Consider the following 22,341-nt stretch of genomic DNA (forward strand, 5'->3'; position numbering starts at 1 on the left):
CTCCTCTAATGCCAGGCACAGAGGAGACTTACTGGTATTTGTAGACCACAGGGGCCTTCTTTGACACCCCCAGGATACCTTCCCAATTTCAGGCCCCCTGCGGTAGTTTGGCTTGTTGTAGCTCAAGATGCCACCTTCTCTGGAGAAGGCCCACACACGATGCCGCACAACGTCCTGACGTCACACTCATGATGCCGTGTGACATCCAGGCGTCACACAGGGGGCTGTCTGAATATTGAGGGGGCCTGACACCTTCCTAAAAAAAGATTGGGGGAGCCACAGTGCCTTGGCCCCCCAAGAGCCGCGCCCTTGGTTGTAGCCAATAGAATAGGCTGTGGTGTGTAGTCGGTTGTGGGGTGTGTGGGGTGCCCACAACAGTTTATGTGGGTTGCGTGCTCACTTCGGCAGCACATATACTAAAACTGGAACGATACAGAGAAGATTAGCATAGCCCCTGCGCAAGGATGACACGCAAATTCGTGAAGCGTTCCATTATTTTATTTTATTTTAAAAAAACAGTTTATGTGGGTTGCAAATAGCCCATGAGGTGAAATTATTGGTGACCCTTGCTGTGGACTTTAGCAAATGCAATTTCATAGGAATATCGTTGACAATTGTATTAGTACTCAGTGGAAAATATACACGTTTCTCTTCAGTCTTTACCACCGCCATCCATTTAGTACATAGTCTATTTCCAAGAGCTGATTCCTGGTAATAGAATTCTTCCTTCAAAAGGTAAGGCAAGCAAATTAAGCACACTTTATCTTTATAAAGAATGAATGCCATGCCTGTTTAAAAATTTGTTTCTCTTTCAAATTGAGTAAGTACCTTAATTTATAGAATTGTTGCAATACAGTGGAACCTCGGTTTATGAACACCTCGGTTTATGAATTTTCAGTTTATGAACGCCGCGGACCCATCTGGAACGGATTAATTCATTTTCCATTACTTTCAATGGGAAAGTTCGCTTCAGTTTATGAATGCTTCAGTTTATGAACAGACTTCTGGAACCAATTACACCCATGCTTCAGTTTATGAACGCTTCAGTTTAAGTACTCCGCGGACCCGTCTGGAACGGATTAATCCACTTTCCATTACTTTCAATGGGAAAGTTTGCTTCAGTTTATGAACGCTTCAGTTTAAGTACTCCACGGACTGTCTGGAACAGATTAATCCACTTTTCATTACTTTCAATGGGAAAGTTCGCTTCAGTTTATGAACGCTTCAGTTTAAGTACTCCACGGACTGTTTGGAACAGATTAATCCACTTTCCATTACTTTCAATGGGAAAGTTCGCTTCAGTTTATGAACACTTCAGTTTATGAACAGACTTCCGGAACCAATTGTGTTCATAAACCGAGGTACCACTGTAAAGCAAACCATTAAGGGCTCCTATTCCATGCCACTCTAAGCTCCATATACAAATGTGATACATTGATAAATAAATTAAAACGGCAGCCGAAAGATTGCTAATGATAAAAGTGAATATAATCACAGTAAAACAAAACTTTTATTTATATGTTTAGCATACCCTTGGGAGCATTAAAAAAATTAGAGGAAAGGAGATGGCTGTAATCATCAAACAATATTTCTGTCATGGTCAATAATTCTGTGTCGATATAAGATTTCAACCTCTCATTAAATATTTTCTTTCCATAGTGATACAGTTTGTTTTTTAGTATAGAAAATTAATCCTTGTTGGTTATGTGTTGCCATTTTGTACTGCTCATTCTTTTGTTCCCATTTCCCCCCCCCCAAAAAAAAAGTGTGAACAAGAGAAAGTGATGAACAATTGGGAACAAATGTTCTATTTCTTAAATGAGATATTTTTTAGGCTAATGAATAAATACCACTAGCATGAGGTAACAGAAGCCACCAGGCCTAAATGGTTCATTTGCATCAAGTAAATTGGAAAGACATTATTTGTCCCACATCTCATGCAGTCTACAAATATTAGTTGAATTGGAGTGTTCTTTGGCAGAAGGTTCAGAAATGTTCCCGTAGCTGCTCTGAAAGAATTGATTCAGGCAGTACAGATAATAAGGCTTAATGATGCCTCCACACAATGTAAACTCCAGATTCATTAGAAGGCTGAGTAGGAAAAATGTTGAACATCTCATCCAAAAAGCCCTTGGAGATAATCAGTCTATTTATGTCTCTTATTCTTCAAACAGAACCATAGGAGTTTGCTTCGCACTTTAGTTCCTTGCCACCCACAGATGACCACACTAATGGATAGATTCTGGAAGCAGGGCTAGGACTGTGGTCCACCCCCCCCAGTGATCACATGATCCTGCCCCCCCTTATTGTTAGTAATGTGTGAAGGAGGCTAGTGTTTCATTGACTGATTGGTTGATTGATTCATACTTCCCATTACCTCTCCATAAAGCAGCTTGCAGACAGAAGTATAGGCAAGAAAACAAACATAATCCCAACCAATGGTAAACATAAGATTGACACAACTGCTGATCTTAAAGGATGGGCAGATTCACAGAAGAAAAGACAGCCATTCAAGAAGCTTGGTCCCAAGGGTTTATTGAACATGCTAGGTAATCAGCAGCATCTGCAACTACACTCAGAAATGAACCGGGAGTGGTAGCCCATCTAGGAAAAGTAAAACCCTGATTCTAAACCTCCACTGCCTTGTGGAACATCATTGGGAGAAGAAAAAGCTAAGGAGTAAACGCTACACAAATCTGGAGTAGAGTGGAACCCCCAAGATGATTGGATGCTTTCGTTTCTTTTCTGTGCATGTAACTATTTCCAGAACACCCCTGAATGGTGGAGTGCTATCTCTATCTATCTATCATCTATCTATCTATCTATCTATCTATCTATCTATCTATCTATCATCCATCTATCTATAGAAATTCTTTTGCACAAAACCAGAAAACTGTAAAAATGTGTGAAATTTTACAATCTCCTGAATGTGTGCTTTTGGACATATCCTGGACAGGATGTTTTTTAAACAAAACAAAACAAAACAAAACAAAACAAAGTGCTTGTGCACCTATCTGTGTGCAGCATTGCCCTTGCAGTATTTAATCAGAATATAGGGTTGCAATATGTCCGGAATTTCTCAGACATATCCAGAATACTACAGTTGGCAGCAGTGTCAGGGCGGAAATTGCTAAAAATGTCTGGGAAAATCCGGACGTATGGCAACCCATGTCGGCAGTGTCATTTTTGCCGATTTCCCATAAAAATAGCTCAAAAACACGTCAGCAACTTTTTTGTCTGGATTTTCACTGTTTTAAATTTGGCAACCCTAGAATAACAGAACCAAAAAAGGGGGGGAGAATGGGAGAACATACACAACATGGAACACCTACTAGTACGAACTAGTATGTTCCTCATATATAAATTCAAGAATGTGCAGGTGTAGACTATTCCAATCTAATTTGATGGGAGGGGATGGATTAATAGCAAAATTATGTTCAATTGTGGAGAAACCCTGTGACATATTGCATTTTCAGTCTCATTTTCTAAGAATGTCCAAACATAGTCGGATAGCCTAGATATCCTTGGTTATCTTTGTTTTGACATTAGCATCTATGCAATTAGCCCTTCTCTGTTTGAAAGCATGGCTGGTTGAATATCAGATTACAGGTAATAGATTGGGTTCATAATCTGGATTTTACGATTTATAGGTCTCTGACTGAAGAACATCTGGTTGTGGCAGGAGAAGCTGCAGCAATGGAAAGCAGCGAATGAAGACAAAACCTCAGAAGAACAAAATATGGCACATTCGAACCACACAAAGTAGTGCCATTCATTTCCAAAGGTTAAATCTAGAGGGCAGCATGAGAACCCTATTGAGAATCTGGGATATTTTTGCAATAGTAATAAAGATTCCTCAAATCCTGTGTGGCAAGTTTCCTAAACCAGGCTTTCTGGAAACAAAAATGACAATAATCACCAAGTTTATGATCAGTGTAATGTTTAATCTGATTCTGATTTACTGAAGGGTAAAGAAGTGGCCTTATATGAACTTGGCTAGGAATGCGCACATTAAATTTGCTCCACTCTGTTGCTTGATAGCTGTGTGAATACTGCTTCATTAAGAAAAATTAATTTTTCCAGGTGAAAGTAAATGCTGGTTAAACTTATTAAACCTCCTCACATCAAATAAGCAGGTTTAAATGGCCCAGTAAGATGCTTTGAAGTCTTTTTCTACAAGAGGCTGTGTTAAAAGCATTATGCAAATGAGTTGGCTATTCAGTGGCAGCAAAGTAGCTTTTTGCCTAATTCCCCTTGCGTCCACAGTAACCTAGTTGGGCACTCAAAATGGAAACAAATCTAGACACTTTCTCGTTGGATTTCCTACTTAAAATATCTCCCTCTACAGTCACAAATGCAAATGAATAATATCTCAAAGATGAAAAAAATCAAGAGAGATTTTCCAGGAAAAACAGCCTATGGGCAGGAAGGTGCTGGGATGGAACTTGAATCACATGGGATCATTGATTAACATGTGTTGCTGCGAACAGCAGAGATCATTGTAAAAAAATTGATCTGATTTGAGATAAGTCCTTCCAAAGGATTGTAGTAAGCATTCCTTATATACATACACAACTGGAGCTAGGCCACCAGATTGCTTGCCCACAGACTTCATCTGCCTTTTACGTAGGAGAAAACATGTAATGTCAATAATCCATCCTTAAACCACACAAGCTATGTAAGCAGGTTTCTTTCTTTCTCTTTTGGTCACCGTTGAACCCACTAGAAACCTCGTTCATCAGTTTTGTATATTGCAATGAATATTCTGTAACAACCTACAAATAGCCATCTTTTGTCTTGCTAGTGACCAGGAAATTCTCCAACAGACACAACTGGCTAGAATATGTTTCTTCAGATGCCTATGACAATTGGTAACTACTGCCAGCCAGGCCACACCTTCTATCATTGGTAGTTCTGAGGGTGTGTGCATGAAATTGGGGGGGGGGGACGGGACAGTTTAGAGTACAGGTGGAGGCTATAGTTCAGCAATCATCTGGAGGGCCACAGATCTCAATCTCCTGACCATTAGCCATGCTGACTGAGGCTGATGGTAGGCAGAGTCAAACAAACCTGGGGGGGGTGTCTCAGGTTCCCCACCATTGGTTTAAAGTGATGACATGTAAGCCAGGAAGGTTGGAGCAGGTCTGAATTTTCAACCTAGCTTGAAGGCAGCTGCATTGGAATGGGGAAAACTCATATGAGGAAAACTCATACGTTGTCAATGTCAGCTCCAGCTCAAAGATGCTCAGAACAGCAGGATAAGCTAGAAATTGGCCGTGTTTAAATTACAGAGCTAAAGCAGAAAATCTCAAAACCCTGGGCAAAGAAAACAAGACTGCACTTGGTGCCGAAAAAGCAGCAGAGGTGATGCCTGACGAACATCTCTGATGATTATAGAGATGGGATGTTAACATTGAGAAGGCTATTTATTAGGTTACCATCCAGCTCACTTCTGAAGGCAGAGGGCCAGAAGGGTTGGCTTGGAAGAAGATCTTAAGACCTGGACAGGTTTATGGGGAATAACTTTGAACTGTGCTCAGAAACAGACCTTTATGGAAATCTGTTATACATTTTGCCTGTTTACTATGCATTTGCCCATTTCCTAAGATATTGTAACCCAATTTTGCATGATGGTTCCCGAGATTAAGAAGCAAGTTTTCACCTATGTTTGGAAACAATTGGGTGCCATTTTGAAATTCCAAATGGCACTGCTTTTTTTTTTTAGTTTCTTTGAATTCCCAAGCAACATTGGGCAGTGGCGGAGCTTCATGCTCTGGCATTGGGGGGCAGAGAGCAAGTGAGGGTGGGGCATGCCGCCTGCGGGGGCGGGTCGCCCAGCGCGGGAGGGGGGGCAGCCACAATGGGACCCTGCCGGGATCACACTGCCGGGGGCGGTGTGCTCCCCCCGCACTCCTCTTCCTCCGCCAGTGACATTGGGTCCGAGACTGTTAGTCCTCAATAGTTAATAAACTGTAGAGAGGATTTCCCTGCTTTAAAATATAGCACTGTTAGTGAAGGTACCTGCCTGCTTTTCCATGTTCAATGTGTATGTTTCTGAAATATCAGAAATGGGGGGGGGGGAAGCCACATGAAACTAGAAGCTTATACAAGTACTGCACCAGTACTCATCACTTGAGTGGAGAGTGCATACTTGTAGTCTAGCTCCTTGTAGCATTCTCAGTTATATAGAGAGAGAACCTTTCATATATACAGCTGTTTGTGTGAGGGCTCTGAAAGAACACAAGTAGATTGGGGCTGGAATTTACTGCCACTAATCTATGTGCACAGTATCCTTAGTTGTTGGATGTAACCATGGATACTGAATACATGAATAGAGATAAGGCCTCTAATAACTTTGTACGATAAAGCACATTCCAGATAAATCCAGATTTTTCATTAGGACTGTGAATGATTCCTTCATGTGCCCTGGAGACTATAGAACTTCTACCACAGAATCTGCTCTGTGGAACACTTTTATACAAGGAAATCCAGACAGCCCACATGTAGGAGTGAAACAAGGCCTGGGGGGTTCAGAAACAGGAAAGTAGGCTTGCTCAACTCTCACAGCTCCTTTGATATGTGTTATCTTATTTGATGCCATATTTTGATTGCTACATCTGAGTCAGTAATGGATAAAGATAAAGGTGTAAGTGAAGCATGGCGAAGCAAAGGGTGGTTGCGATAAATTCTAAGCAATAATATTGTAAATATTGCCAGCTGTAACCAGAGCAGCAAATTTCCAGAGAAAAATATGGGCGCAGTTTATGCTGAAGTTTACGTTGATTAGCATAGGGAGCTGTGTGCTTTATATTCTGCTCAAATTAGTCTTTTTGCAGATGGAAATAAGTTTTCTTACCCAGAGTATAAAATAATACAGTAATGTATAGTGAGGAAAGCAGTTCAGTAAAATATTTCAACAGTATGATTGTAATGTAATAGAGCTCTAGTGACTGGACAGTAGAATCTTGGCCCATTAAGGTGAATGAAGCTCTGCTCCATCAACCACCCCAACCTCCTACTTACAACCAGTTATGTGGGGTAGCACAACCTGTCAGCTTCCTCCTCTTTATCCTTGCTGTTGTCCATGTGGAACTCAGCAGGGAGAAGGATGGGAGACAAAAATAGCTGAGGCTGGATAGCTCAGTTAGTAAAGCATAAGACTCTTAAACTCAGGGTTGAAGGTTCAAGCCCCACGTTGGGTAAAAGATCCCTGCATTGAAGGGGGTTGGACTTAGATGATCTTCATGGTCCCTTCCTATTATCTTGCTTTGGCTCCACCTCCTGCTGGTCTCCCTTTCTTCCACCCTACCCATCCAATGAGCACCAGTTACTTCTGATAGAGCTAATAGAGAGCTGGGACATGGGTGGCACTGTGATCTAAACCACGGAGCCTCTTGGGCTTGCTGATTGGAAGGTTGGTGGTTTGAATCCCCACGATGGAGTGAGCTCCTGTTGCTCTGTCCCAGCTTCTGCCAACCTAGCAGTTCGCAAGCATACCAGTGCGGCGGGAATGTAAATGGTGTTTCTGTGTGCTCTGGTTTCCATCATGTTGTGCCAGAAGTGGTTTCGTTATGCTGGCCACATGATCCAGAAAACTGTCTGTGGACAAACACCAGCTCCCTCAGCCTGAAAGCGAGATGAGCGCTGCACCCCATAGACACCTTTGACTGGACTTAACTCTCCAAGTGTCCTTTACCTTACCTTACCTAATAGGGAGCTAACAGGCACCAGTTGGAGGAACTGCTAAAGGTCAGTTGACTTAAAGGCTTCATAAACCTTGAGTCAAAAAAATACATTCTGGGAAAAAATAAGAAGGGATGAGACTTCTTTTTCTTGGTTGAAGGAGTCCTGTGAGGAAGGGTGGAGAGACGGAAGGAGGCATTTTCAAGTTGAAGTCATGTGAATATTTCCTTATGTGAAACTTCTTAAAAGCTTTCCTTGCCAGAACATGAAGATAACTTAACATTTCTGAGGTTTGAATGGGGAACTCTTTGACCACCTGGTGCTGTGTGGGAAAGCCAATTCTATTACACCCGAGTATTGTTTTCAACTTCAGTTGTAAATGAAACGCATAAGGGAATAAACATTGAGAGGAGGCAGTGTGTTTTCCCAGTTTATTTTTCCTTTGTAGCTACTTGGCCAGCATAATAGGATGAATAGAAAAACCCTTCTGGGATATATTTAAATAAGGTTGCATGAGTGGTTGTCATGAATACCTTTCCACTGTGTAAGTTATGCCGCTGAGGTTTTCCAGATCTTCTGTTTATTGGGATTCACTTGGATCCCTTCCCCCTTAAACACCTGCTGGTGTTACAAAGGACAGTATATTTCATTAGTCGTTTTAATTTTTTGAAGTAAAGGAAATTAGACAATTATGCAAACCATGCCATGATTATTGCATATCCTCTAACATTTCTCTGATGAAAATAGGGACATACTATTCCATAATAATAATAATAATAATGATTTTACTATTTATACCCCACCCATCTGACTGGGTTGCCACTCTCGGTGGCTTCCAACATAATAAAACATTAACAATTATTATTATTATTTTTAAAAACACCACTTCCCTATATTGGGTTGCCTTCAGATGGCTCAGGGGTTGGATAACTCCATACCCTACAATATTTCTGCGATGAAAATAGGGACGTCCTAAGGAAAAGAGGGACATTCTGGGATCAAATCAGAAACTGAGATGGCTTCTGTAAATCGGGGACATCCCTGGAAAATTGGGACACTTGGAGGGTCTGTTATTGGTATAGACTAAGGAACAAATGGACTTTTGCTTCTAATGGAGCCACCCAGAGTGGCTGAGGAAATTCAGTCAGATGGGCGGCACTCTCAGGCCACTCTCTTTCATTGGTCCTGCTCCTTACTCTCCTTGCCTGGCCGGAAAGTGTTGTTGAACTCTGCTAATGCTTTTTCTTGCTTGGAGGGAGAAATATTTGTATCTGTTGAAACCACTGGAATTCTGTGGTTGGAATATAGCCTACTCAGCAAAGGTTAAGAACCAGATTCATTGCCAATATTTTCCTACTTACTGGTGTTGCAGCTGCTTTATTAGGCATAAAGGTTAAAGGTATAAACACACGTTTTTTGAATGGGTGCACATCCTGACTCCTTGCAAAAGGTTCCGTTCCTTTCAGGAGTGTGTGTTACATGTACCTTGTAACATGGCATAGCTGAAAACAGAACTTGCACATCTGAGAAGCATTCTGTCCCTAGGGTTGCCAGACTCAATAGTGGACAGGACTTCTGTGCCTTTAATTGCCCTGCTCTCTTTTGAGTCTGCAAACCTTAAAGAGAAACCAGCAGACCCTTTGCTTGGAAATTAAACAAAGGGTCTGCTGGTTTCTCTTTAAAGTTTCCAGACTCAAAAGAGAGCAGGGCAATTAAAGGCACAGAGGTCCTGTCCACTATTGTCTGGCAACCCGATCTGACCCTTTAGGGCCATTAACATAACACAGTTCAGAAAGAATCTCCCATCTACACATGGTAAAGAGCCCATCACCATGAGACCTGATTCATAGAGCAAGCATATCCATGTTTCCAGAGGGTAACATACAAAGTGAAGCAATTGTGTTGGTTACTAGGGAGTCAGATTATCTGAAGTTTTATTTATTTATAATTTATTTGTAATCTGGAAAGGCTGAATCCAAGTCCTATAGGACATAAGCTCTGGAGATGACTAGAGGTTCTCGGTCTCTACTTGTTGCCCATTGACAAAATGGGAATGACATTTACATTAAAAAAAAAGCCTGCCAGTTATGCCATGGTATTTGACAATAAAGAGTTAATTAGTCGGGCTGCACTGCTAATCCCACTTACCTGGGAGTCAACTCCATTGAACTCAATAGGACTTACTTCTGAGTAGACACGGGATTGCATTGTTAATTGAATGAGCGTCAGGAGAAGTCCTAACTCCAGGCCTAGGTTTGACGATGGTGGGATGGCTCTTCTGTAACGACGACAGTAATGGGTTATTTAAAGCAAAAATAATTTCTTTCCTCTTTTTCTTATTAAGGGATTCAGGCCGAAGTATATCGGTCAATTAAAGCAGAACTAGTCAGCCTTGGCATGTAGGCTGGCATTTTCATCTTGAAACAATTGCTATTTAATGAGCAAGAAAGGAACATTTTGAGGTTCGCTGTTTATTTTTTATATGGTACCCGTCTCTGTATGGTTGAAAGGCAATGTTTCAAATGTACAATGGAAAACGTTTAAGATCAACTGGACCCCAATATAGGCACGTTCCATTAAACTGCCTATTCACCCTATTAAGTATTTTCAAAAGCACTAGGCTGTAAATTAAAGTCTCAAAGTTATCTCTAATAAGTGCAGATTTTTTTTCAAACTGCCAAGAACAATTCAAAATCAAACCTAGCTTTTATTCCTCTCCAATTTAAATAGTACATGGGGGAATGCTTCCAACGTACAATGCAACATCACTATAAAAATAGCACAATTCTAATATAGTTTTAATAAAAATGAAAAGGACACAGACAGATCTGTATGCTCAGATTGGACTAAATGTTACGGCAACCACAGGACTACTTAAAGGCCACAGCATTAGCATTCTTCTGCTAATGTATCCCCAGGAACTAGGATACAGAGGTAGAATACCCTGGAGACAATATTTAATATTTATGGAAGTTTTCCTTGTAGTGTGGCCTAGCCATGTCGTCCATACTATTGAAGATGCTTTACTGTTTTTCTGCATTTTATTTTGCATATGTTCTCATGTCTTAAAAGGTATAGCATTCTGGTGTTTAAATGTTGAGTGGTATAAAAATGCCTATAAACTAAACCATTTACAGTGGACGCTCGGGTTGCTAACGTGATCCATGCGGGAGGCACATTCGCAACCTGCAGCGTTCGCAACCCGCAGCGCCGCGTCTGTGCACGTGTGGGTTGTGATTTGGCGCTTCTGCACATTTGCAAAGAGCGATTTAGTGCTTCTGCGCATGTGCAAGCGCTGAAACCTGGAAGTAAAACAACCTGAAGCGTCTGTAACCCGAGGTATGACTGTATAGTATTATCCTCCAAAACTAGACTGGTGACTGGGAGTGGTCGCCGAGATCATATAACACCGGTCCTGAAAGACCTACATTGGCCCCCAGTACGTTTCCAAGCACAAAATGTTGGTGCTGACCTTTAAAGCCCTAAATGGCCTCAGCCCAGTATACCTGAAGGAGCGTCTCCACCCCCATCATTCTGCCCGGACACTGAGGTCCAGCACCGAGGGCCTTCTGGCAGTTCCCTCCCTTGCGAGAAGTGAGGTTACAGGGAACCAGGCAGAGGGCCTTCTTGGTAGTGGTGCCCACCCTGTGGAACACCCTCCCATCAGATGTCAAAGAAATAAATCTGACGTTTAGAAGACAGCCCTGTTGAGGGAAGTTTTTAAAGTTTGATGCTTTATCATGTTTTTAATATTCTGTTGGGAGCCACTCAGAGTGGCTGGGAAAACCCAGCCAGATGGGCAGGGTATGTATATGTATGTATGTATGTATGTATGTATGTATGTATGTATGTAATAACAAAACAAAAGAAAACAAAAATTATCATTATCATTATCCATGATTTTGCCCAATCGCCTTTAAAAGCCATCCAAGCTGGTGGTCATCTCAACATCTTAGAATCCTAGAATTGCAGAGTTGGAAGGGTCCCTTAGAACCATCTAGTCCAACCCCCTGCAATGCAGGAATCTTGAAATAGTGAATTTCTCAGTTTTAATATGCCACCATGACTACATTTTGAGATACTGAATTCCTAATGATGCATAGTATGAAGTATTTTCTTTTGCCTGTCCTGAATCTAATCAATGCAACCTGCACACAGTTATGTGACATTTCTGGGGTCCTTTGAAAAGTCTTAATCCCTTCTCATATCCTATTATTACAATAGGCATTGGATCAACTCGATTAGAAGTGAGTCTGCTTTTTCTAGTTTTACCACTGAGATTAAATCTACTCTAACATTTGTTATAAATTGATAGACAGCCAGCAGGAACTTAATTTAATAGAGATAATGGGAGTGCTAAATTAAATTGTTAGTATGATAAAAATGTTCAAAAACATTGTATATTTTTTAAACTGCTGGTTTCATTTATATTTAAATTTTTTAGGTTAATTATCTTTAACATTTGGTTGTATTGGTAGTTTTGATGTATATCTTAGGTGAATTCCTTAGAAGTTTTAATGATCAAATGGCATATAAATCTTGTTAAATAAATAATCTACACTTTGGAACACCTTGTCTAGTGAAATTAGGCAGGCACATTCAAAGTACTGTTTTTGGGGCCTGTTAACTTTTTTGTTCAAGCAAGCCAATGCAGTTACCGGTAAGTAAATTCTTATTTTAACATGCGATTTCATATATACACACACACTGATGATTTTAGTTATGTTATTAATGTTAATTTCTTTTTAAACATCTGATTTTATCAGTGATTTTAATGCTTATTTTATATAAATTGCATAGAGGTTTTGAGTATTAAGCAGCATATAATCATATTAAATAAAAAAAAAACATAAAATAAATGATAATCAAGCTAGCTTCCGAACTTTAAACTTCCGAAAGATTGTCATATTCTTTTTTTTAGTAAGTTGGCTGAAAGTTGTTAATTTGGAATGGAATAAGCCTATTCAATTACTCCCTGAACAAAAATTAGGTTTATTTTATAACACAGAGAGAGGAAATATAGTTGGAGTTAAGGAGATGAAAAGCAAACATTTCTTTTAATTTAATGCTTGCTTAAATTGCATATGCAGGCACATATAATTTCCATGATTACACAAGAACCATAGCAAGGAGCAGTTGTTTCTGTGGTTACAGCACAAGCTCCATCTCTCTTTTCTTGATAAGGAGGGATTGCATAGAATTCACTGATCACAGCTTTTGCTTAGGACCCCTTAACAAGAGACTGTTGAGGGGAAACATATAGGAAAACTTGGCTATGACCTAACCCTAAAAACTACCACAATCACCACCCCCCAGATGTTCAAAATGATAGATAATACAAACATGTAGGGACAACAAGATGACCTGACCTGCCCTTCACCATAAGCCACCAAATTTTGATTTAAAGGCCTGAACAGAGTACCTCTGTACATATTGTACACACACAGGATCTGTTCAGATTTTCAGATCAATGCATGGATATCACGAATGGGGACGATGGCCATGATCTCTCCATCATCTATATTTTTCATTATTCACTGTTTTTCAGCTTCTGAAAATGGTTTGGGGTGAAAGTAGCAGCCATGTAGAGTAATAGATTACAGTAAGCGTCACATTGCAGGAATGGTATTGCCAGTATTCTGGAAATAGCTTGCCATCACTTCAGATTATCAGAAACTGGCAAACAGAGCAATGTATATCCAGGAAAAAATGCTAGTGTCTGGTGAATTCCCTGGTCTGTTAGGAATAGAAGCATCTTGGCTCAGAGTATAACAGAGAATTATTTTTAACTCAAGATAGTATATTCCTAACTTTATACAACTTTGTAAACTACAACTAATCCAGAATGCGGCAGCTAGACTGGTGACTGGGAGCGGCCGCCGAGACCACATAACACCGATCTTGAAAGATCTACATTGGCTTCCAGTACGTTTCTGAGAACAATTTAAAGTGTTGGTGCTGACCTTTAAAGCCCTAAATGGCCTCGGCCTAGTATACCTGAAGGAGCGTCTCCATCCCCATCATTCTGCCCGGACACTGAGGTCCAGTACCAAGGGCCTTCTGGTGGTTCCCTCGCTGTGAGAAGCCAAGTTGCAGGAAACCGGGCAGAGGGCCTTCTCAGTAGTGGCACCTGCCCTGTGGAACGCCCTCCCATCAGATGTCAAAGAGAAAAACAGCTACCAGATTTTTAGAAGACATCTGAAGGCAGCCCTGTTTAGGGAGGCTTTTAATGTTTAATCAATTATTTTATTTTATTTTTCTGTTGGAAGCCGCCCAGAGTGGCTGGGGAAACCCAGCCAGATGGGCGGGGTATAAATAATTTATTATTATTATTATTATTATTATTATTATTATTATTATTATTATTATTAAAAAGCTCCATCAAATACCCTCAATCCTGGAGCCTTTTCTTGGCGTTAGCTCCACGTTGTTGTTTTTTACTGGGAGAAACATTAATTTGTGATTAAAACTTTATTCATAGAACCAATCAATTGATCAAGCTTGGTGCCCTGTCCAAATGATATAAAGATGGAAGCAACATAGCTCTAGCAGGATCCAGAAATTAATATCTCCTAAAGGTGTAATTAATAAAGGCACTGTCGCTTTCCTTTCTCATCAGTTTGCAGTGCTACTAAATAAATGTACTTTGAAGAGCAGCTTTGAGGGTGACAAAACCTGAATTGGAGCTTAAGGAGAATAAAGATCAGCTAAGCAGGAGATGCTGCAACCATGAAGGACCTTGAGGTTAAGAGCATATCTTTTACCTCATTTCTTGACTTTATGGGAAATCAGTGTAATGACTCAACAGAAGGAGGTGAAATATGATAAGGCTTTGTGTTTGCGAGTAACCTTTATTCATCAGTGTGCTCTATCTGTATTTATTTTTTTCTAGGATCAGTTGAGAACGCCACTGGCTACAAGTGATAATCAGTAAACAAGATGGCAAAGGCACAGAGAAGCAATGTCAGCAGGGGGATGAAAGGTATTCATTCTATCAGGTTATATGTTTCAGGTAGCAAAAGGATTGTTTTATCATCTTAACTCAAAAACAGTAAGGGATAAAAGTGGCACTGAATCTTTAGATATTGAAGCTATAACTGGACAGTAGGAGAATGTTATCCAGGTAGGAGAATATCTTGGAGCAGCTCTATAATGCAACTTGTTGTGGACTCAGTGCTGCACAAAATGCTTTTTTGTTTTTGTTTCTTTTGCAGCATCCATGAGATGTTGTCCTCATTAAAATGCCATGCTATATCCAATCTTCCCCTTTAATCCAGATGAACTGTTCCTTTGCTTTAAAAACAGATTTAATGGTTTTTCTATGGAAATGGTAAATCCATATTGAGGATAGATATGGTAGACTCTGCTTTGCTAATGATATTATCGAGCTATGAGGGTATGCAGTGGTAACCATAAGTGAAGGATGTTGTGACTGAAGTCTGGAGCTGCTGCTCAGCCAAATGACCAGGAGCGTCCCTCAAGGCTTCTAACGGTTTGAAGGAGGTGAATTAATGCTCATCACTATCTGAAGCAGGCATGCCCATTTTGGGGGCCTAATCCGGCTTGCCGGTCGGTTTAATCCGGCCCCTGTGGCAGTTTATTTCCTAGGTAAAACCCTAAGAAAAGCTCAACAATTCCAATCCTAAAAAAAGGTCAACAACTTTGGTCGGCCTTCACGGCCCTTCACTTCATCAAATTTGGCCCTTTTGGGGAAAAGTTTGGACACCACAAGAAAGGTGCTCCTTGAGTCTAAATATACCTAACTGTACCTCTGAGGATATATATGAGCAGCAGAAGCTGCAACTTGAGTGACGTTCAAGAACCACTTTTCAAACTTTTGAGAAACACTTATGCTTTGGGAGAACTTTCCAACTTTTCTCAACATTCCCTGAATTCAGTTGTTTATATGTTTGTTTACATCACGCTTTCTTCTCTCTCAAGAAAAAGAAAGCTCAAATGAGCAGATTCTGGGCTGGAGGTGTCTGCTGGAAACTTCTTCTGTTAGATATTTCTGCGTCTCCTGCCTCTTTGCTCACTTGTTCCCATTTCAGCACCTGAGGCCTAAGATGCAGACAGCCACCTGCTGAGCAGGAGGATGTTTGCCTGAGGAAGAGCATCCCTTTGATTCGGTAGACTTCTTCAGCTCATGATTGACTAGACAAGGCAGCTGATCAAGGGGTAACACCCCCCCCACACACCTTTTTGAGCAGATGGCTTACTGCAGGAAGGCCCCAGGAGATATGGTTGAGTGTGGCAGATGAGGCAGTAGGTGGAGAATGTGTAAAGAAGCTAAAGCAACTATCGTGCTTATCTCACCATATGTATAGAATCTTCTAGCTTTGTTTCGTAAACTTATCCTTTTCACCCTGTGTAACAGTTAAGCCTAACAATAAGCTTTCTTTAAAAAAAATGCCATTCTTACACTGATGTACTGTACCATTATTGAATAGAGTAGAATAGATTCTGGTTTGCTCTCATAACTGAAAGATTAATGAGCCCCTGAAAAAAATATCATGTGGAAATGTTCCTAGGAAAACAATCCTTCCACTTAAAGTTAATTATATTAGCTATTAGAATGGATACCAACATTCCCACCGGCCTTTGGAAGTTCTCTTTCTCCTTCCTGTATTTATCCTCATGTTTTCTAACTGCTGCGTCTCTCTCTCTCTCTCTGTTTGATATGTATTTAAGTAATGTGGATCTTGGGAAGAGTCTGAGGGGGAAGATGCCATTGATGATGACGCCTTGTCTGTTTACGTGAAAAGAGAAAAATGCACTGGTGAATACTTACCATTGATGTTGGACATAAACTCTCATCAACATTGCTGTTTTATGTGCCAGCTGTAAAGATAATAACAGCTAAAAAGGAATATACATGACATGATGCAAATCCATGTGGAACAGTCAGCAAATTCCTTTGGTGAAGATTGTTCTCCTTGTGATTATTTTTTATGCCAACAAATTAAAAGTCCACTTTTAATTCAGATGTAGTGTGTAATAGGTAACGAGCCTCTTGAAGTAAATGTTACATTTGCAATGAATAATATAAGCAACTAATTATGAATGAATTAGTGAGTGCTGTGTTCTCTGTCTGGCGTAGCATCACAAGAGAAGAAGAGAGAGTGCATTTGAATTCTTGTTGCTGTTCATTTTTTCCATAACATGAGGCAATATGAAATAAAGTTCTACTCAGATCAGTCAGGACAAAGCCCCCCCCCCTTTAGCTTTACCAGAGCTATCATAGAATCATAGAACTGTAGAGTTGGAAGAGACCCCAAGGGTCTTCTAGTTCAACCCCCTGCCATGCAGGAATCTCAACCACATTATCCATGACAGATGGCCACCCAACCTCTGCTTAAAAACCTCCCGAGGGAGTCCATTCCACTGTTGAACAACAGTTCTTCCTCATGTTTAGTAAGAATCTCTTTTCTTTTAACTTGTACCCATTTGTACAGGTGCTACCCTCCAGAGAAAGAGAAAACAAACTTGCTCCATCTTCCATGTGATGATAGCCCTTGAGATATTTGGAGATGGAGATCATACCTCCTCCTAGTCCCCTCTTTTCCAGGCTAAACATACCCAGCTCTCTCAACCATTCCTCATAAAGCTTGGTTCCCAGACCCACGTTCCAGCTTGCCAGAAACCTAATTGAGATGGTTAATCGATGGTGGGTGGGGTTGAAAGAAGAGAGGAGCAGGAGAAAGATGGCAAGTTTGAGATAGTAATGAAACATTTGAGAAGAAATAGAGAGGAATTTGGAGATGTGTGATTGGACGGAGAGGGGAATTGATGAGGTAGAAAGTTTCTGCATATAAGCAATACTTTGAAATTTTCCCGATATATATGGAGAGAGAGAGAGAGAGAGAGAGAGAGAGAGATTTACAGTATTTTGCACTCTTGCACTCTGTTCTACAGCATTGTTCTGGTGCCCAGCATAGCTGCCAAGTACCCCGTTTTCCCCGGGAAACCCCCGTATTTTCTTACCGTTTCCCGCAGGTGTCCTGAATAGCAAAATACCCCGTATTCCCCCGGATTACAGAGCTGCTGCTGGCGCCCATGTTCTTCTGGTGCTGCGCTGGCACCGGAAGTCGCTTCTACGGACTTCCGGACATGCGTAGAAGCGACTTCCGATGCCGCTGTGCCCATTTCCAAAATTTCCGCAGCACCAGAAGTTGCTTCTACACATGTCCGGAAGTGTGTAGAAGCGACTTCCGGTGCCGCGGCTCTGCTGATCCCAGATTTTTCAATCCGGAACTTGGCACCTATGGTGCCCAGTGTGGCTGAACTGGTTGTGCGATCCTAAAACTGCCTCTATCCAATGAGGTCACCAGCATGCAAAAAAAGAAAGAATAGAAGAGATTAAGTAGGTTTGGGACTTTATAAAATTCCAAAATGTAAATGCAAATTTGACACTCTTAAAAGGCATGAACAGTGATGCCTAAATACTAAATACTATTTATCACTCCGTTCTGTAAATATTGGGTGGTTTTTTTTTATTATAAAAGACCCTTTTTCTGCAAGAACTGCAGTTTTATGAACGGACCTCAAGAATAATTTGCCTGAAATGTATAAATCAAAGCTAAGTGAGTGAATTTGACATGCACCAGTTATTGCCTAATATAGCTAGATATAGCAAATAATGATGCAGAGAAGAGTATAAGGTCATTTGGGTTTGGAACACACCATATGGCAGTGCAGTCTGTTTGCCATCAGGCTTTCTGAGTTTCAGGTGTCGATAGGAAGGAGGAATATTAGCTCCTAGGTTTATATGCCTGCAGTTAAAATTCTAATAAGGGATGCCTTGCTATCTAAATAGAATTATTTTGGGTAAGGCTTGTGGTAAATAAAGAATGGAAAACAAACTTTGAATAATACTCCTTTTATGTTGCCTCCAGCTACAGTGGTATATTTTATACATTTGAACAGTTATGGTCCCTGTAGTATGATTGTTTCAATTCTAATGAGCAACTGTTGAGAATTGCTCACATACAACGCATATGGGTGTATTTAATTACAGCCTCTTTAAGCATCAGTTCAGGTAGCTGATTTTATTTTTTTAAAAAAATTAGTTGTGATTTTTAGTTATATACATTTCAATAGTTTTACAGTCATTTTAACATTTCTAAACTCGACTTCCTTCCTCCTCTTTCTGCAGTTTCTTAAATTTATATTTATCATTTCCTGCATATTCTAAATTAACTTATCTTTCATTCATCTACCTTCATTTTTTACTCTTATGAAACTGCGTGTTATTACAATAATCCAATGTCCTTTTCTGTTTACAATTTATTTGCACATATTCAATAAGCCATTTCCATTCTTTTATAGAAAGTTTGTGGTCTTGATTTCTTATTTTCCCGGCAAGTTTCGCCACAGCTGATTTTAAAGCGGCAAGAATCTGGACATTCATGCCCCCCACCAACCTTGTACAGTATCTCACAGTGCAGATGATTTGACTTCCTCAAATCTGGTATCATGTAGCCTCTCCATATTCAAAATATTGTAAATACATATCTGAAACATTTCAAAGCCTCAAGAAATATACATGGCGGGCTTTCAAGTTACGCGCATTTCAGATGTTTGTTCATGGGATGTGCTGCGTATGATCTTACAAAATTTTAGAAGGGGAGCATCCACAGGTCTGGCTATCGGCGTGGTATAGGGTTGCCAGACTCAATAGAGGACAGGACTTCTGTGCCTTTAATTGCCCTGCTCTCTTTTGAGTCTGGAAACCTTAAAGAGAAACCAGCAGACCCTTTGCTTGGAAATTAAACAAAGGGTCTGCTGGTTTCTCTTTAAGATTTCCAGACTCAAAAGCAGGGCAATTAAAGGCACAGAAGTCCTGTCTTCTATTGAGTCTGGCAACCCTAATGTGGTGCTTTGGGTATGACCTGGAAGGTGGTAGTTTTGAGGTGTGGGAGCTCTTGTAAACTTGCTGAAACCAGCATACAGTTGTCTGTATCTTTCTCCCCTGGAAGGAAAAGGAATTGGGGGTGGAGATAATGCTTTTAAGCAGAAAAGGTGGATCCCTGTGTAAAATGGCATTGAAAGAAAAGGATGAAAGAGAAGCAACTTCCCCTTCCTCTGCTGTTGCTGGTCATCAGGACAACCTGTGGCATTAACCTTTGATTAAATAAATAAAGGTAAGGGAAAGATACTTGCTAATGTGTTTCCATGCGTGGTTGTAGCCATGCTTTGCATGTTTCCCAGGCATGCGTTCCACTGTACTCAGTGGGTCTATTCCCAAAGTATGTGTGATTAGGATTAGAGAGGAATTACCCAAGAGAGATATCACCTTTTTTCTGTATGCCACAACAGCAGCTAGAATTGTATTAGCAAGGAATTGGAAAAATGAAGATATACCCACGGTGGACGACTGGCAGATGAAGCTGATAGAATTCATGGAACCGTCCGAGCTGACTTGGAGACTCCGGGACCGGGGGAAGAATCTGTGGAAGAAGATTGGAAGAAATTTAAAGTTTATTTAGAAAAGAACTGTAAGATTAGTAGTTCTTAGCAGAAGATTTGGAAGTAAAAAGAGGTTGTAGAAGAGCGTTAGTTAAGTTTATTATGTATTAAGATTTAGTTAAGTGTTATAATTGTATTGAATTTTAAGATTTAACTAGAATAGAATTGTCTTTTGAGATTTATAGTATTGATAAGTCATTAAGAGTATTAATAGGTTTAGATAATTATTAAAAAGATGGGAATCAAGATGTGGAAAGTACCAAGGAAGTAATATAAAGAAACGTAGTTGGGAGGGAATGGAGGAAGTTGATAAAGATTTATGCTAGAAGATTGATATGTTATCTTTTTTATTGTAGTGTTTCTATTTTGTTTTGTTCTGCAATTTGTGTGTTGTATGTTTCATTTTATAAAACAAACAAACAAACAAACAAACAAACAAATAAATAATAGGATTAGTGCTTAATCAGAAGCAAACCTCATTGACACCAATGGGACTGACTCCCAAGTAAGTAAGATTGCAGCCCAAGACACCTTTAAAGCATGTAATTCCCCACCTCAAGGCTCAAGTACAAAACAGGGAAAGCAAGTAGGGACACATGTTTGCAGTAAAGGTTGCCTTCATAGAGTAACTGACACTTGAGGAAATATAAAGTATAAGCTATGGCTTCTTTTTTTAAAACTGGAAAAATTCCTGATGGAGGTTTAGAAAGAAGAGAAAATCTGTGCTTGTGGCTTCGAGTAGTTGGATATAATATTCTATGTCATTTTGATGTCCAGATCACATTCATATTTACTTTGCTGAGTGAAGTGGAAGATGTATTAATTAATTCACAACTCATTGCAATAAGGAGTTCTATTCTCCAGAGTCTTATACCTGTAGTAGTAACGAGCATGCCAAGTGCCTAATTAAGATGTAGTGACTGAAACGATACTTCAAGACTTTGTTTTTTGGTCAGATTTATTCAATTATACAGTAATTATATTATTTGTTATGGTCAATGACTTTTTTTCTAAAAGCTTTTATTTCCCTTTTTCTTTGCCTGCTGTTTTAGAAAATCTCAGCATTTTTGAAGGGCTCAAACTTCCGGTAAATTGAGAATTAGGTACTCCCAGGATATATGTTTCAACCGTAGCCAAATAAAATGCTTGTTAGCAGAACAAAACATAGATAATTATCATAATAAGAATCATTGTATAAACCGCCACCAACTCAATCTCCTGCATCCATGGGAAGTCTTATAATGGCTACATTTGAAAACTTTATAATTTATGCAACTCTTGCTGTAAACAAACAGATGGCAAACAAACAAAATATTCTATACATAGTGTCATCAAAGAATGTTGATCCCTTATTTTGGCTGCCAGCGGAAGGCAACAGTAGCATAAATATGTCATTTATAATTTGTCAGTTTGCCCTACTAATGACAGAAACTGTGACTATCAAAAACAATTAAAAATATTTTCTAAATAATCTGTCCAGTAAGCAGTTTTTGAAGGAAGTGTTTGACACTATATAATGTTGGCATAATGTGTGTGTGTGTGTGTGTGTGTGTGTGCGTGTGTGTGCATTTAAGCATCTATGCATCAAAATTTATCCAAGGTATGTTAAATGGTCTACTGAGAAATGTAGTCTGTTTAGTTGAGAACTCTCTCCAGATTTTTCACCTCTTTTATCATTGGAATGAGGCTTAGGCTTTTGAAAACACTGAGAACATAATAGTTTCTGGTTTTAATTTTATATTTTTCCTTCCTAAATGCTAAATCAAACACTTGGGAGAAGAGAAATACTCTAGAATTTAGTCGTGTTTTTTAAAAAACATATATACAAAAAAATTCAACCCAGATGCTTGGTGACCATTTAAAAACAAATATTCCAGACTTTCCAATTTGGCTTTTCACTGTCAAGTGAAATGAAATATCATGGAACGGGCAAAGAATGAGACATTGTAGTACCAGATCCCATCTGGTATAACTCAGTTTGATTCATTGTGGCTCGCACTCTGTGAAATGTTTGAAAGCCGCAAAGTCAGTCAATAGTACCTACTGTCAAGCTAAAGTTCTGAAAGCTTTGTTTCATCAGAGAAAGAAAAACTTATTTATAAATAGTGCATGTGATATAAACTACCTGGGAGTAAGTTGTCAGGACTGCAGGGGCCACTAAATCAAGTGGCTGAACGTTCTGTTCACGGC

General features: G+C 39.8%; 1 non-coding gene across 1 annotated transcript; it reads left to right on the forward strand.

Annotated features, from left to right (window-relative positions):
* Positions 1–392: 392 nt before the first annotated feature.
* Positions 393–499, forward strand: LOC118077049 (U6 spliceosomal RNA). The gene has a single exon (XR_004691603.1). It is a non-coding gene; the product is annotated as a U6 spliceosomal RNA (small nuclear RNA).
* The last annotated feature ends 21,842 nt before the right edge of the window (positions 500–22,341 follow it).

Source organism: Zootoca vivipara, chromosome 11 (assembly GCF_963506605.1).
Source record: "Zootoca vivipara chromosome 11, rZooViv1.1, whole genome shotgun sequence".
NCBI lineage: Eukaryota > Metazoa > Chordata > Lepidosauria > Squamata > Lacertidae > Zootoca > Zootoca vivipara.